General features: G+C 37.3%; 1 long non-coding RNA gene across 1 annotated transcript; it reads right to left on the bottom strand.

Annotated features, from left to right (window-relative positions):
- Positions 1 to 6,587: 6,587 nt before the first annotated feature.
- On the bottom strand, positions 6,588 to 14,590 carry LOC124256935. The gene is made up of 3 exons (XR_006893132.1): positions 14,450 to 14,590; positions 8,639 to 8,640; positions 6,588 to 6,602 (listed from the first exon to the last, which is right to left on the bottom strand). It is a non-coding gene; the product is annotated as an uncharacterized LOC124256935 (long non-coding RNA).
- Positions 14,591 to 15,627: the final 1,037 nt, after the last annotated feature.

Here is a 15,627-nt window from a genome sequence, read left to right as displayed (position 1 = left end):
ATGTGCTATATGCTAATATATTTGTCCATTCGTGGATGTACATATCATTCACCTGGTTTGAAAATGTTAAGAATACTGACCATACATCCAACGTTTTGTGAACCAAGCATAACCAAGATCTAAACCTAATACAATATGTCTAACATTGCTTTTCTACCTGTTGAATCAAGATTAATCAACATTTCGTAGGCCGTACACGGAAGTCTATTTGATGTCATATGGTATAGTTTTATCCAGTATTTACCTGCATTTCACCGAACAATGTAAAAACAGTTGTAAAAATATTGGAGATAATGTTCAATGTAATGCTTAAGAAATAAGCATTTTCTTAGCCGAATACATTTCTCTTGTCAAAATAATACAGAACGGTTAAGAACCGAATGTGCCCTTTTCGCCGAAGATTAAAATTGAACATTAGACCATGTACAATGTATTTTAGAGATAATGTTAAACTTAATACTTAAGGAACAAGCATTTTTTTAGCCGAAGACATTTCTCTAGTCACAATAATACAGAACAGTGCCCTTTTCGCCTGAGATTAGTTTTGCATGGCATGTAAAACTGATGCTGCTCCGTTAAATAGTTATACCCTCGACATTCGCACTTTGAAATAATGTAAAAAGTGCCATTTAATGAAGACTCTGACTCAATATTCAAAACCTGTTTTGCCTGTCTCGGTCTAATATAACGTCAATTATACAGACATCAAACCATTATTACAAATTACTAATGTCTCTACATCACATGTTGGGATTTTGTAATCAAGTTATGATTTTGTTGTTGCTGGAGCGGCACCGATGCAAACATGTTTGAGTTTAAGTCACAAGTCTCTCGTATCAATATTCAGACTTGTACATTCAAATACAGCACAAACATAGTCGGTTGCCAATGTACACAAGGTCGAATTCATGAAATATTTATCTGCATCAGGGCTAATCTTAAAACCTATGTGGCATGTAACGTCAATTTCATAGACACCAAACATCAGGCTTTTTGTACAAAACTTGTTAGCAATTAATCAAGATATTATTGTGCTCTGGCGCGACAATGCTGTAAACATGTTCCTTGTTCACCAATCGAGGCTTGTTAAGAATGAGAGTATTACCAAAGAAATGCGTTCGTTCCATCTTGACTTTACAAATATTATATTGTCATTTCTTGTACACCTACGTCTTTATGTTGGAAATTTACTCCAGGTTCCTATTATTGAGAGTTAGAAGAATCATCACACGGTTTTGTCAGCTATTTCCACTGCTCACGATGGCGCTATTCAGTTTAAACGTTCCATTCTTCCTACCTATTGTTGGCATGTGATACAACATCCATAACAAAACAGCTTGAATTAAAAAATGTGTTTGATAATTCCCGACGTGTTTAGTTATTGGAACAGTATTTGTACAACAGTGATGTATTTAATCGAATTTGCAGCACACATATCGTGTGGCATGGCACCACCTAGTTCTTGCATGCCCTTTGAATTAGCCTCCTTATTGTGACTTTAGCAGTGTAACATGTACAATGTTTTTGTCATGTTCTTCGCCGCTATTTGGCCTTTCACGCTAAAAGATTGAGAGTGGTTATTCTCTGGCGTTGACAGTATAGATTTACAGGTTGTGACCTTGATGTATAGGACAATGGGGTTCTCTCTCTGGAACATTCTCAGGTGTGTGGATAACAACGTTATTACCTAAGTATATAATGTTTGATTGTTTAGGATGTTTTTCGTGTAACCGTTTCGAGCATATTAGTTCACTTTACGGGCAACATGTCTTAATAATTTCTGCTGACTTTGCTCTACTTCTACTTTTGAAAGGGCCAAATTACATGTCCATTCCTTCTACTGGATCTAAAGCCCTGGGCAAATCTGCAAAAAAAGTGTAATATATTTGTGGGTTCAGCTAACAAATTACCAAATCCCTCTCAAAGAGGAATATAATACTCAACACCAGCAAAGAAACACTTCCTGTACATTCATATAAATTATATAAGACAGGTTGAATTAATGCCATCTGGTTTTCCCAAAACGCAAAGGATTTACTTGATTTTCTTTGCAATATATTCTCAGACCATGAGCCAAGTTCTATTATGTCAAAACATAAGTCTTTATCAGCTTTGTAAACTACTATCCCACGCGACAATTTTAAGGAAAGCTTTCTTCTGCATGGGGCATTTCTCACTACGCGTGGTGACCATGTAGTACCTCTCTCTTCAGGTTCAGAACAATTTATAAGTGATGTCAGCAGAAGTGACAAATAAATGTCAGACTGTTAACACATGTTTTAACAAAACTTACCTCGATTACAAAGGCTATGCAAATTACTGCAAAGGAGTTGTTCAAAGGACAGTACAAGTTCAATGGCAGTCTGTCTCGCAGTCCCTGAACTGTCTAGCAAGGCCAAAGCCTAGCAAGTGTAGATTCCCTTAGGTTCTGAATTTTCCATCTTTTCAATTTAAATGGGATTATTTGTTACCATCAAAATTATACATATTCAGAGACAAACCGTTAGTAAAGTACAGTTAAAATGACAATGTGAATACATTAGCAGTACGTCAGTTATAATGATATTTAGCAACATTGGTCAAGCTTCCAAAACAGGGAGGATATCAGAGTCAAACGACAACGATTTTCACAGACAGATGCTCATGGTGTAATTTATTGATATGCATGCGCCTGCCCAACTTGTATGGTCTCTGAACGGTTCTATCCGCCATCTTCTCAGGACACGTTAGTCGTATTTTATATTATTATTACATTTTAAACATATTTTTTTCACAACGTTCTATTACTTGTATCCATGTCTACCAGATTTCTACGTGAAGAGAATTAATCGTGGTCTTGTAAATGAACTACTTTTATAGTTTAAAACTTTGCAAAGAATTTAATGTCATGCTCTGTTTTCCTATGATATACCGTCAAAGTAACGTTCTGGTAAGAGTCTCAGGAAGCTGTATACTGTAGAATGTTACCAAAGTACGACACACTATTCTGCAGCCGTTCTTAGTGTAGATGGTACATTTAGTCCGAGGTCAAAATTTTCTTAAAGCATTACCCCATATATCACAACCCGTGAAGGTCCGGGTTAGAATTGATCTTCAGTAATCCATGCTTGTCGTAAGAGGTGACTAACGGGATCAGGTGGTCAGGCTCCTGACTTCCTTGACACATGGCATCGTATCCCAGTTACGTAGATCAATGTCCATGCTGTTGATCACAGGGTTGTCTGATCCGACTCGATTATTTACAGACCGCCGATATATAGCCAGAATATTGCCGTACAAAGCAGCCAACCACATGCATCTTCTAACCATCCCCGCATTTCCCCTTGGACTGAACCATAATCACGTGCTACATCTACGATTCTGAAACTCGGCTCCCACAAGTTAAACTCATCTGTGCTCGCCAGTAATAACCGACTCTTGAGAAAACCAACAAGTGACTATTTCAATTGACAACAAACGAGAATCCCTGTCAGCCTGTGTACCATATGTTCCTGTATGTCGATGTTCTGTCATACACCCTTCATTATCCCAAACATAACTGTATATATATGGTCAGACAGCTGACAGTGATCGCACATATTACCGAGACCATGTCCACAAACGTGTGACTCTCCTTATACCTAATTGTACACATGAGGGTTTCTGCAACCCAGCCATGTCTGAATACCGAATACCTGAATGTATTTGTAAACTGTATTTTGTCATGTGTCAGGTTACCAAAGCAAATGTAGTGCTTGTCTATTCATGGAATCAGAATGTGGGAATATCAATGAATATATTTGATATCCGAGCGTCATACGCCGACTGCCGCAACCATGCTGTCTGAACAACGAGTATGTTGCTCTCTTGAGGTAGGTTTAGAGAACACGAGCAGTCAGCACCAGTGTCACGATCTCGCGATTCTACGTGATTAATGTTGTAAGGGGCGTTGTGGTAGCCCAGTGGTTAAAGCGTTTGCTCGTCACGCCGAACACCCGGGTTCGATTCCCCACAAGGACACAATGTGTAAAGCCAATTTCTGGTGTTCCCCGCCGTGATATTGCTGGAATATTGCTAAAAGAGACGTAAAACTGAACTCACTCACTCACTAATGTTGTGAATATCTATACACAATGGCATTTAGAATTTAGTGATTATTGCTTGTTTCTTTCCTGGAAGGTATAGGTAATATCAGAGTTGAATATCTAAAACCATCATCAAAATTTTTTAAACTCGACAACGTTCGTGTTTTGTATTATTTTCAATGGTTCTATTACGTCTATGAAGAACACACTCAGTCTGATTTAATAGTTGTTGGCATTAGGAAATACATTATAAAATTAAAACATAGTGTCATTTTGCCCTGTAGATACAACGAGCTTTGTTTTTGGAACTGCCGAAGTGAGTCATGCAGTTGCCATTACAAGTGACATGCACTGAAATTGTAATGTTTCCTCTAATTGAACATTTTAAGTGGTGAAACATTAACATGCTGACACAACCTGAACTTTTATCTTGAATATCTTGCATAGTCCTTATCTTGATTGCATAGGTCTAATTTGAAGGAAGGGTTCGTGCTGAGTATGATTGTAACAGCATGTGTGTTATGTCGCTATTAAGCTTTGTAAGTAGGAAATAGGCTGTGAAGCAAGCATTACCACAGAGCTGAACATTTTGCCAGTATAAATATCCAGCTCACCTAAGCACACACGAGTTGCTTCAAAGCAATGACTGTTTAATGAATTTGTTCTTGGGCCATCCCCATAAATAGCGACCGGCATCGGTAGGAAGATTGGCTGTTCTCTTCAGTGACATAAATGGGAATTCTGGAATAACTTAATTGATAAAGTGTTCTTAATTGCAGTGTTTTAGAAACAATGACTATTGATATGCATGTTGCAAACTGTGTCATATTGTAGTTAATATTATACGTGGCAAACATGCTTCTGTCAATGTATTGTTAGACTCAAAGGTTAATTACTGATGTAGTTCATGAAATATGATGCTGAAGAAATAGTGCTTTGTGTAGATGTACAGTTACGTTTGAATTTGAAGACACGTAGATCTAAGAATGTAACACTTACTCTATTAATGGTGTAAATAATGACAGACTAATGAAACTAGTATTTATAGATACATTTACAACTTATATTATAGGTGTTGTTCTCCTATTAAATCATCAATAACACGGTGTCATGTCTCGTGATGTGAATATAAATATGGATGTGGGTGTCATTTGCCTGTGAATATGTGAAGTCTTTGCGAATATGAGATGATTAATGTGATTTGACGTATATATGACAGTACTGTAAATGTGATTGTGGTTATGATTACATATGTCATCTATGTTATGGTATGCAGTGTACAGTATTTTATATAAGTGATCTTATTTTACGTATATTATAAGTGTGATTGATGTTATGCATGCTATGAAATGGTTATGTTATGTTATCAATATGTTTATATATGTCATATTATTTATGTTATCATATTATCGGTAAGATGGAGTACAATGTATTTACCTTTATTTCATTATACCATGCTTCCAAGTGATATTATTACCTGTAATGCCTTTGACAAAAAGTTTCGTTGATGCATCGTCGTGTGAAACTGGGGACATACCAGTTATGACCTAAGGCGCCTATGAGCACACTTATCCCGCTCCTCCATCTCCTAGTCACGCATCGGACAGAAAATGCCTATTCTGCACATCGTTATTGTTGCGTTGTCAAGTGCTACACTAAATGATTGTTGTATATTACTATATGTGTCTGATATAGACGTTGATGATCTCTATAGCCGCTCAAGTTATCAGTATTCCTTTGTGGAATGAGCAATAGTTCCAGCTATGGCTGTGATCTTAATCCAGAACACTGCTCCCCAGACTATGGCGTGTTATATAGTACTGGTGGACATATCTTATGTTAAGACTTCAAGGTGACGTACATCATGTTATGAGATATATACCAACAGCATGATATGGGATTTAAACCAACGAAGCCAGAGTCACATTATTATACAGAGCTTACGTGAGCGTGAAAGTTGTTTTAAGCTGCTTTGAGCAATATTCTAGCAATATGCAATATGAGTTCAGTATATCACCGTTGGGTCCCCAGCATCCCCTTGATGATCTCATGGGATTCGACTGAATTGGTTCGGATGGTATTCCTCTCCGCCTTGTCTGGCTGCGTGTCATCGTGTCCCGCGTGTCTGGATCGCTGCCCTTCATTTTCTTCTTCGGCTTGTCCAGACTCGATTATTTAAAACCTATCGTGATACAGCCTGCGTCTAAGTCCATCAGTATCATTCAGCACACTCTCTCACTCATTCAATCACAATAGAAAAGTAATAGGTGCAAACGACGTCGACTCTATCTTACGAAACGACATCGTGAATATCCTTACTAGTTTCAAACTATTATAAACAACGACTGTTATAATCTTTACCTTAAGTAAGTACAAACATCACATGCAAAATGTAACTGACAAAAACAAAGCACGCTTTGCTCTCAAGGAAAACATGACCTGCTGGGTATGACTCACATCCTTTGTTGTCGAAGACAATCGCGTGATGGTCGAGGAACAAAGAAGCAATAACATAACACCAGCTCAGACAGAAATAATCTTAGTTATCTTGCACACAAAGAACAGATCTTGGACTGATGAAGTCTATTCAATGATGTGTATATATCTGCACCTGTATCTACTGTCTTGTGTTACAAACATCCATATGTAAAATGATCGTAACCTTGTCAATTTAAAACTCTTCTGTTTCAAAATATGAGGAGTGTTTGTTTACATTTAAATTTAATAGGAAACTAAATGTTCTAGGTTAAGTGTTTTCGTTACGTGCACATTGTAAGGATACTCGAAGATTACAAAACAGATGTCTCAAATCGGCTGGAACAACAAACTACACAAGCAAGCTAAGGTTCATTGAAAAGTATCCGTTCTCATCATGTCAATTTTCTACCTCAATAAGTGCACTAATGGCTTGCATTGAAACACAACTTTTCGCCTCGATTTTTTTTGTTTTCATTTTACTTCAGGGAGTTTAACATTTAACAAAAAATACAATTCTAATCATTACACTCAACTAAAAACTATATATCCATATGGTGGTGGATATCATTCCCTCCCTGATGTCACAGATTCATCTAACGGAATGGGATATTCAGCATCCCACAATCTCTTTATTTCTCGAGAAAGCTAAAGTAAGGATGACTTTGGGCTACCATTGGAATGGAATGATTATTGCTATGCTATGGGGTCTGTACCAGAGACTATGTCATCCATCGACACAGTATAGCTGATGTTAAATTTCAATTTGTCCACCTGCACATTTCATGTGCTGAAACAGTATCCAATGCAATTAGAAAGTTAACAATGACACCACTGACATATATTAAACAGAAGTCAGCAATATTCCAACGGTCTGTACATACTGGAGTCTGGATCCTGATAACATCAACATCATACTACGTTGTGGATATACTGACACAAAATTATCATACTATATCATTATAGGATCTCTACTGTAATTATCCCAAACAGCAAATCCATGAGTAGAGCATTTAAAGAAACAAGGATCCTGTATTAAAAATCAATAATGTATTTGTATATTTATTCACTGTAATATCCACATCTACATCTTGCTTGTCAATTCACAGTACTGTTGTACCTGGCCTATATTTTCAATGTCAGTTACAATATATTCTCCGTCTACATTAGAGGAGATGAATAAAAATTATAATTCATTGTTTAATAGCATAATAGAATCCCATGTAAATGTTTGTGTTTAGTCACATATATTATACAAATTAAGAGTTAACACAACAATATTTAACTAATATAAATTATTTAGATTATATATACATATTTTATGAATGTAATGATCAAAACATGCTGATGAGGTAACATTTCACAAACATCAACAATATGGCATTTAAATGTAATGGTGTTATAACGTATGGTGTTTCATGTACTCGTTAACAAACGCAGGGGATACTGAGTCTGTCGCACTCCTCATGCAGCGCATGACCAAGTTCGACCAACATAGCCCTTCCCATTCATATACAAATGGTGTGTTCAGTGGGTGAAATGTCTGGGGTAACTGCTGGCCATGTCATTCCATGGAGCGGGGTTTGGTTGAAGTGAGCATTTACGACTCCTGCACCGCAAGCACGGGTGTTGTGTCCTGAAAGACAAACATGTCTTGCATACGGACAAACTATGGTGTCATACGTTTCTCGGCTATTACTGTTTAATGACCCTCTCGTGAACAATATGAAGTGGAACTGGCTCTGCCCAGCGTCATAACCGACCAAGAGTCAAATCCGTGATGAGGTCTCAAGTTGACATTGGCTTGAAGGTTATTGCGATATCACCAGACATGACCACGTCTATCAAGGCATAAGAACACCTGAAACCAGACACGTGAAGAGTGACGATAATTTCAGTTCTGCCACTGTGTACACCATAGACATCTATTTCCAAAATGACGATTTGTAAGGTGCGTCACAACACGTGGCCACAGAACACGGAGATGAGCTGCATGTGAACGATTTCTAAAGTCTTTATATCCTAATCCAGTAGCCTGATGAAACTTTGAGGCAATATCGATTATCCGTTTGAGCTCGATTTCGTAATCGATCCTGTACTCCTGTTGTAGACCAAAGACGCCCTGAGCAGTGCCTATCGTCAACATATTGGGTTTGCTGGTACCTGTTCCATAGTCTGCTAATCACAGACTGCGAGATATCGAACGTATTGGCTACTGCACACTTACTGCTGCCAGTTTCAAGCATGCCAAAAGCCCATAGAAGCTCCGCGTCGCTAGTTGCTACCTCATCTTCAATGGGATCCCCTGAAAAGGAGACAGAGAATTGTGAAGAAATAATCACAGGCTTTATAAAAACAAGGCTGAACGTGGAGGAAGACATTCCCATTGAGAGGGCCCACCGCCTGGGGCCAATCAGGAACAGAGCTGGAGATGGGCCACGCCCCATTGTTGCCAAATTTGCATTCGACAAAGACCGCGAAACCGTCAGGAGGGCATCACCTACAAACCTAAAAGGAACCTTTTGGGAATCAACCCCCAGTTCGCGCCTGAAATTTCACAGAGACGACGGGCACTCATACCTCTGTTAAAAGCGGCAAGTCTGAAAGGAAAAAGTGCAGCCTTATTGGTGACAAACTCTTTATTGAAGGCAGACGTGTATACTCAAGTCCTTCCCGTCCCATTGGTGAAACGTCTCATATCTAGGTATAATTTTTAGCAGGGAATGTACTTTCACGTCCGCTAGGAAAGCACTTTGTGACAAGAGTTTAAAAGATATGAACTACGTTTTATCTAAAGCCAGACATTTCAATCTATCTATTACTTGCCAGTTAAACTCTTTGACGTACTTGTCGTTCCAATTTTGACATGGGTGTGAAATATGGGGGTTTGAAAACTTAAGTATTACGGAAAATATCCATTTAACACTTTTAAGGAAATTACTTAGGGTAAAGAAAAATGCACCATTATATATGATTTATGCAGAGACAGACCGAAGACCACTCCCTATTTTTATTTATACTAAAGTGATATGCTACTGGTCAAGATTAATTACAGGAAAATACTCAAAGCTGGCAAACATGCTACTACATATTTTATCAAATAATACATCTAATAACAATGGCTATCATGCATCAGAGACATAATAATAAAGACGGGAAATAATGATGTATGGATTAACCATGCATTTGCCAATAGGGATTGGATTCAATGTAAAGTCAAGAATAGCCTTATAGATCTTTATATACAAAAATGGCATTCAGATATCGAAGCATCATCAAAGGGTAGATTTCATAAGATTGTCAAAAAACAACACTGATATTGATTTTTATTTACATCACCTACCTGAAAAATATATATTCAATTTGTTACATTTTAATCTGCCAAATCATCGTTTTCCTGTTGAAACTGGAAGATTGTTCAATATCGATTATAATTATAGAAAATGTACATTGTGTACCTTAAATCAGGAGACACAGTAGTACTGACGCCAATGTTGTGATTGCTTAATGCAAGGAATGATAAGAAATGTGTTTTGCTAGAGCGGCTTTCATGTAAACAAGTTGCATACTCTTTCAGAATTTGCAATGTTATGATGCCTCCGGCTATCAATATGTAGTCTTGTTAGCATGAGCAGAGTCGGTTGCTAATCTACACAAGGTCGAATCTATTAAATATTTTTCTGCCTTAGACCTAATCTTAAAACTTGTATAGCATTCATATCATGTGCCAGATGCTAATATATTTCTCCAGTCTTGGATGTGCATATCTTCACATAGTTTGCAAAATGTTAACAATATTGGCTATACACGTTTTGGTAGACCCAAGCATAACCAAGATCTAAACCTAATGCAATATGTCTAACATTGCTTGCTCAGGTCTATCTACCTATTGAATCAAGATTAACCAACATTTCGTAAGTCGTATGATACAGTTTTGCCAGTATTTATTGTATTTCACCGAACTATGTAAAAACAGTTGTAAAAATATTGGAGATAATGTTCAATGTAATGCTTAAGAAATAAGCATTTTTTTAGCCGAAAACATTTCTCTTGTCAAAATAATACAGAACGGTTAAGAACCGAATGTGCCCTTTTTGTCGAAGATTAAAATTGAACATTAGACCATGTACAATGTATTTTAGAGATAATGTTAAATTTAATACTTAAGCCAAAAGCATTTTTTTAGCCGAAGACATTTCTCTAGTCACAATAATACAGAGCGGTGCCCTTTTCGCCTGAGATTAGTTTTGTATGGCATGTAAAACTGATGCTGATCCGTTATATAATTATACCCTCGACATACGCACTTTGAAATATTTTTACGTAATGTGTGCGTTTTGATGTTACATATGGCATTTAATGAAGACGCTGACTGGATGTTCAAAAACTGTTTTGTATGTCTCGGTCTTATATAACGTCAATCATATAGACATCAAACCAACCTTTTGCAAACTTACTAATGTTTCTACACCACATGTTGGCATTTTGAAGTTATAATAAGAAGTGATAATTGTGTTGTTGCTGGAGCGGCATTGATGTAAACATGTTTGAGTTTAAGTTACAAAATGTACATGCTTTTTTCAGATTTTACAGTTTTATTATGTCTCTCGTATCAATATTCAGACTTGTACATTCAAATCCAGCACAAGCATAGTCGGTTGCCAATGTACACAAGGTCGAATCTATTAAACATTTAACTGCCTTAGGGCTAATCTTAAAACTAATGTGGCATATTACGTCACTAACATAGACATCAAACATCAGCCTTTTGACTTTAGCATTGTCATTTCTTGTACACATTCACGTGTTTTTGTGGGATATTTACTCCAGGTTCCTATTACTGAGAAAATAATTATCACACGGTTTTGTCAACTATTTCCAGTGCTCACGATGGCGCTATTCAGTTTAAACGTTCCATTCTTCCTACCTATTGTTAGCATGTGATACAACATCCATAACAAAACAGCTTGAATTAAAGAATTTGCCCGATAATTCCCGACATGTTTAGTTATTGGAACAGTATTTGTACAACAGTGATGTATTTAATCGAATTTGCAGCACACATATCGTGAGGCATGGCACCACCTTGTTTTTGCATGCCCTTTGAATTAGCCCACTTATTGTGACTTCAGCAGTGTAACATGTACAATGTTTTTGTCATGTTCTTCGCTGCTATTTTGCCTTTCACGCCTTGTGGTGTCCTGTGTCGCTAATAGATTGCAAGTGGCTATTCTCTGGCGTTGACAGTATAGATTTACAGGTTGTGACCCTGATGTTTAGGACAATGGGGTTCTCTCTCTGGAACATTCTCTGGTGTGTGGATAACAACGTTATTACCTAAGTGTATAATGTTTGATTGTTTAAGATGGTTTCCGTAAAACATTTCAGTTCACTTTACGGGTAACATATCTTCGTAATTTCTGCTGACTTTGCTCTATCTTCACTTTTGAAAGGGCCAAATTACATGTCCATTCCTTCTACTCGATTCAAAAGTCTGCACACAAAGGGTGAAATATTTGTGGGTTCAGCAAACATTTTACCAAATCCCTGTCTCAAAGAGACACAAGCAAGTTAACATTTCCTGTACATTCATATAAGTTATATTACAGTCCGTTTAGTTTCATTTAAGACTTATGAATTGCTCACTAACACAAAATCTAATAATTGCAACAAACTAAATTTTGCAGTCATATGGAATCGACAGACCAACTCTGAGGATTTGTCTCATAATTTTGGACACCTTTTTTATTCGGGTGTCCAAAATTATGTCTCTACAAATTACTGCAAAGGAGTTGCAGTTCAAAATAGGGTGACAGTACAAGTTCAATGGCAGTCTGTCTCACAGTCCCTGAACCCTATTATTGTCCCTACTGCCTAGCAATGCTTAAGTTCTAAATGAAGCAAGTCTACATTTCTCAGGTTCTGAATTTCCCAACTCACTGGGGCTCCTGTTCAATTCAAATTGGATTATTTGTTACTATCAGACTTTAAGCTTTAGTCTAGTTCAATGGCAGTACAGTTACAATGACAATATATATACACTATAGCAGTACGTCAGTTATAATGATATTTAGCAACATTGGTCAAGCTTCCAAAACAGGTAGGATATCAAGAGTCAAACGATAACAGACTTCACAGACTGCTGGTATTGATGTAATTTGATGAAGGGCATGTGCCTGTCCCACTTGTATGGCTTTCTGAACGGTTCTGTTACATACCGAATTAGTCTAGTTTTTTCAAAGGTGTCCAGGATATTCTCGACTGTCAGGTCTTAAAGAACAATGGGATCCAATGTCCATCTTTATTATATGGCCATTTTAGGAATAGAATGATGCTTTTACCACTTTCTAAGGACTATGGATAGGAGGTTGTCACTTGTATTTGTGCACAGTTTGTCACATGTAGCATTATCCAACAGTATATCATGTATTTACCCATTTCTTTGTTCAGGAAAAGTAAATGAGGAAATGTCATCATGTGATTCAACTGATGTAATTCAGTGGGATGTTCAACGTAAACAGAACCTTTCAATAAATGCTATGTTATACCACCGACAACGGACAAGAATTAAAACCAGAAGTGCATTCCACGACTTGGGTAAAGGCGATGGAAAGGAAATGGTTCAATGGAGTTCCTGGAAAGCGGAAGGTCATTAACAACCTGGACATATAAAAAAAATGTCAAAAGATTATCCTTGTTGTTACTACTGCTAATTTATAATTTGTATAAATTAATTCACACCGGCGTGTGCTCTGTATGCTGCTAACACAGTTGTTAGTTAAACATGTGATAATGTATTTTCAAAGAGATGAGTCTTTGGGTCTTTTTTAAGGAGTAACTGATATAGCTGCCTGCCGCTCGGTGTTACAGGGATAAAACAAGACTGGGCGGCCCGTATGTACGGTGTCTTGCTGGTGTCCATTCTAATCTGCAGCGTGGTATATCTTCGGGCTTGCACTATTAAACCGGCATGGGTCCAAACTGGTACAACCATCGACCATTTCTTTTTCTTTCCCCTTCATTATGTTTCTTACTCATGAATCTCAGATTATCGAAGGCTTTCATTTTCCTTTTTCTAAAATCCCCCATTTGTGTTACGACAGTTTTCTTAGCGATTATGTCACTAATTGTCGTTTCAACAAAGTTCATCTTCTGGTTGTAGTGGTTCTCTGGTTTGCTGTGAGAGACAGATCGATGCATATGGAGCCAATGTGACACAACAGGCGTTGACACCAAAACATTGTTAAGCGAGTGGGAACTGTGATAATATCCAGGATGGACAAGTTTATTTTGGGTAGGACTTCAACACTCTCTGTCATGAAAGGGATGTCTCTTTGACTTGCGTCGTTTAATGTTACTGTAGACAAGGTTGAAGACAACAAATACTTGCTTTGGTGATCCTCTTTAATATTCTAACATTGTCTCTGCGCTTTTACACTCTCTTATTTCTTTTCAAAGGCATTGACCCGTTACAAGTATTGGAAGTGGCATCTGCATGGAGTACTGTATCCTTTCTTTCCTCGATCGGTCCCTGAACCATATTATTTTCTACCTAACCCTTACAGTGAATATAAAGCCATGATGGTAGTTTTTCGTCAGGTTCAGGATCTTCCATTTCAGTTAGGTTCTCTATAACTTTTCTATTGTATCTATGCAAAATATATTACGAGTTATTCTGATTGCTTCCTTGTGTCGCCGTATGTGACAGTTGTGGTTTACATGTTTTACTGACATTTGTTAATAAACGTGGTGAGCACTGGATATTGGATATGCTTACATATCTATGTTTAGAATCTCAGGACCAATTTGTCGAAATGCATATATGACTCTTGCTCAGAAGTTGTTCGATCACGTTTAAAATATTCAAGTTTTCAAGGAAGTTTTCAAACAATTTGTGGTAGACATTTCACATTGTTTGATCGGCATTCCAGAAGTTGGTGGCTAAAAAATGAAACGTACAACTGTATGGATGGCAACTTATCTATTGCATAGAGCGACGTTTCGATGTAGATTCTTACACCGTTATCAAGCTAAAAGCGAATGCAACCAAATGATGAGAGGTATATATATACATAGTATGTTTTGACAAACAGCAGAATAACATTAACAACGACATGTATTTGAATAACAACTTGTACACAATTAGGAGAGGCCAGTAGGGGACTAAGAACAACAAATCAGACTAGTGACGAAAATAAATAAAAAGTTGTTATCCATAAAGTTGTATGTTTCATTTTGACACATTTCGCATTTGACGAAAAATGACAAAAACGATGTCCGATGCATTTCCCAATTGTGACTAGAATGTTTTCAGGGAACAATTGACTATCCTTTCCAATTCTGTCTGGTGCTTCCTATGGGACACGATCCGCACACTTTTTTATGCAAACACGTGGTATCATCACTATTTGGTATTGATTCATAACCACATGCTCATGATATAGTCGGAATCGTACGGTCGACTTTGCTTTTGGCAGAGACTTCTTGTTGGTGTGGAAAGGGTTTGATCGATGTATTTACTTAAACTGTTTCGCTCACTAAATGAAAGTAACTGCCTGTGTACATGTGTAGCGGAGGATGGGATCATCCAGTATAACAAATTTGGGAGACAATTTTGTCGCCTTCTATGACGTCTATGTATTTGTTGTGATGCAGAAGGTATAAACCTCAGTTGAAGGTACTTGTTGGATAATAGACGATTGACGCTGTTTAACCTTTAGTATTGTTGGATCCTCTGGCTTGGCTCTCACTAAAAACTAATTGAAAATGCAGCTGATATGATAAGAAATGGTTTAGTATATAATGTATTATATATTATTTCACATAAGCAATATGTAAAGATTAAATATATATCTGTGCAGAAAACATCGACATCGTGTAAAAATGACAAAGACGGATTACTCTCACTATTTATGACATTTGATTTCCGACAGTTTTACATCTTTGACTGTCGTGAAATGATGTATTACCATGTACTGTAATGCCCTAAAAGCTCCTGGATGGAATACGTTCACTAGACCAGGCACACAGCGTACTGGGACTTCTGCCATTCATCGTAATGATATTGTTGAAAGTGGTGACAATTTCA

This window comes from Haliotis rubra, unplaced genomic scaffold (genome assembly GCF_003918875.1).
Source record: "Haliotis rubra isolate DU_JTF1 unplaced genomic scaffold, ASM391887v1 Scf644, whole genome shotgun sequence".
Taxonomy (NCBI): domain Eukaryota; kingdom Metazoa; phylum Mollusca; class Gastropoda; order Lepetellida; family Haliotidae; genus Haliotis; species Haliotis rubra.
This window is presented reverse-complemented; position numbering and strand designations above follow the sequence as displayed.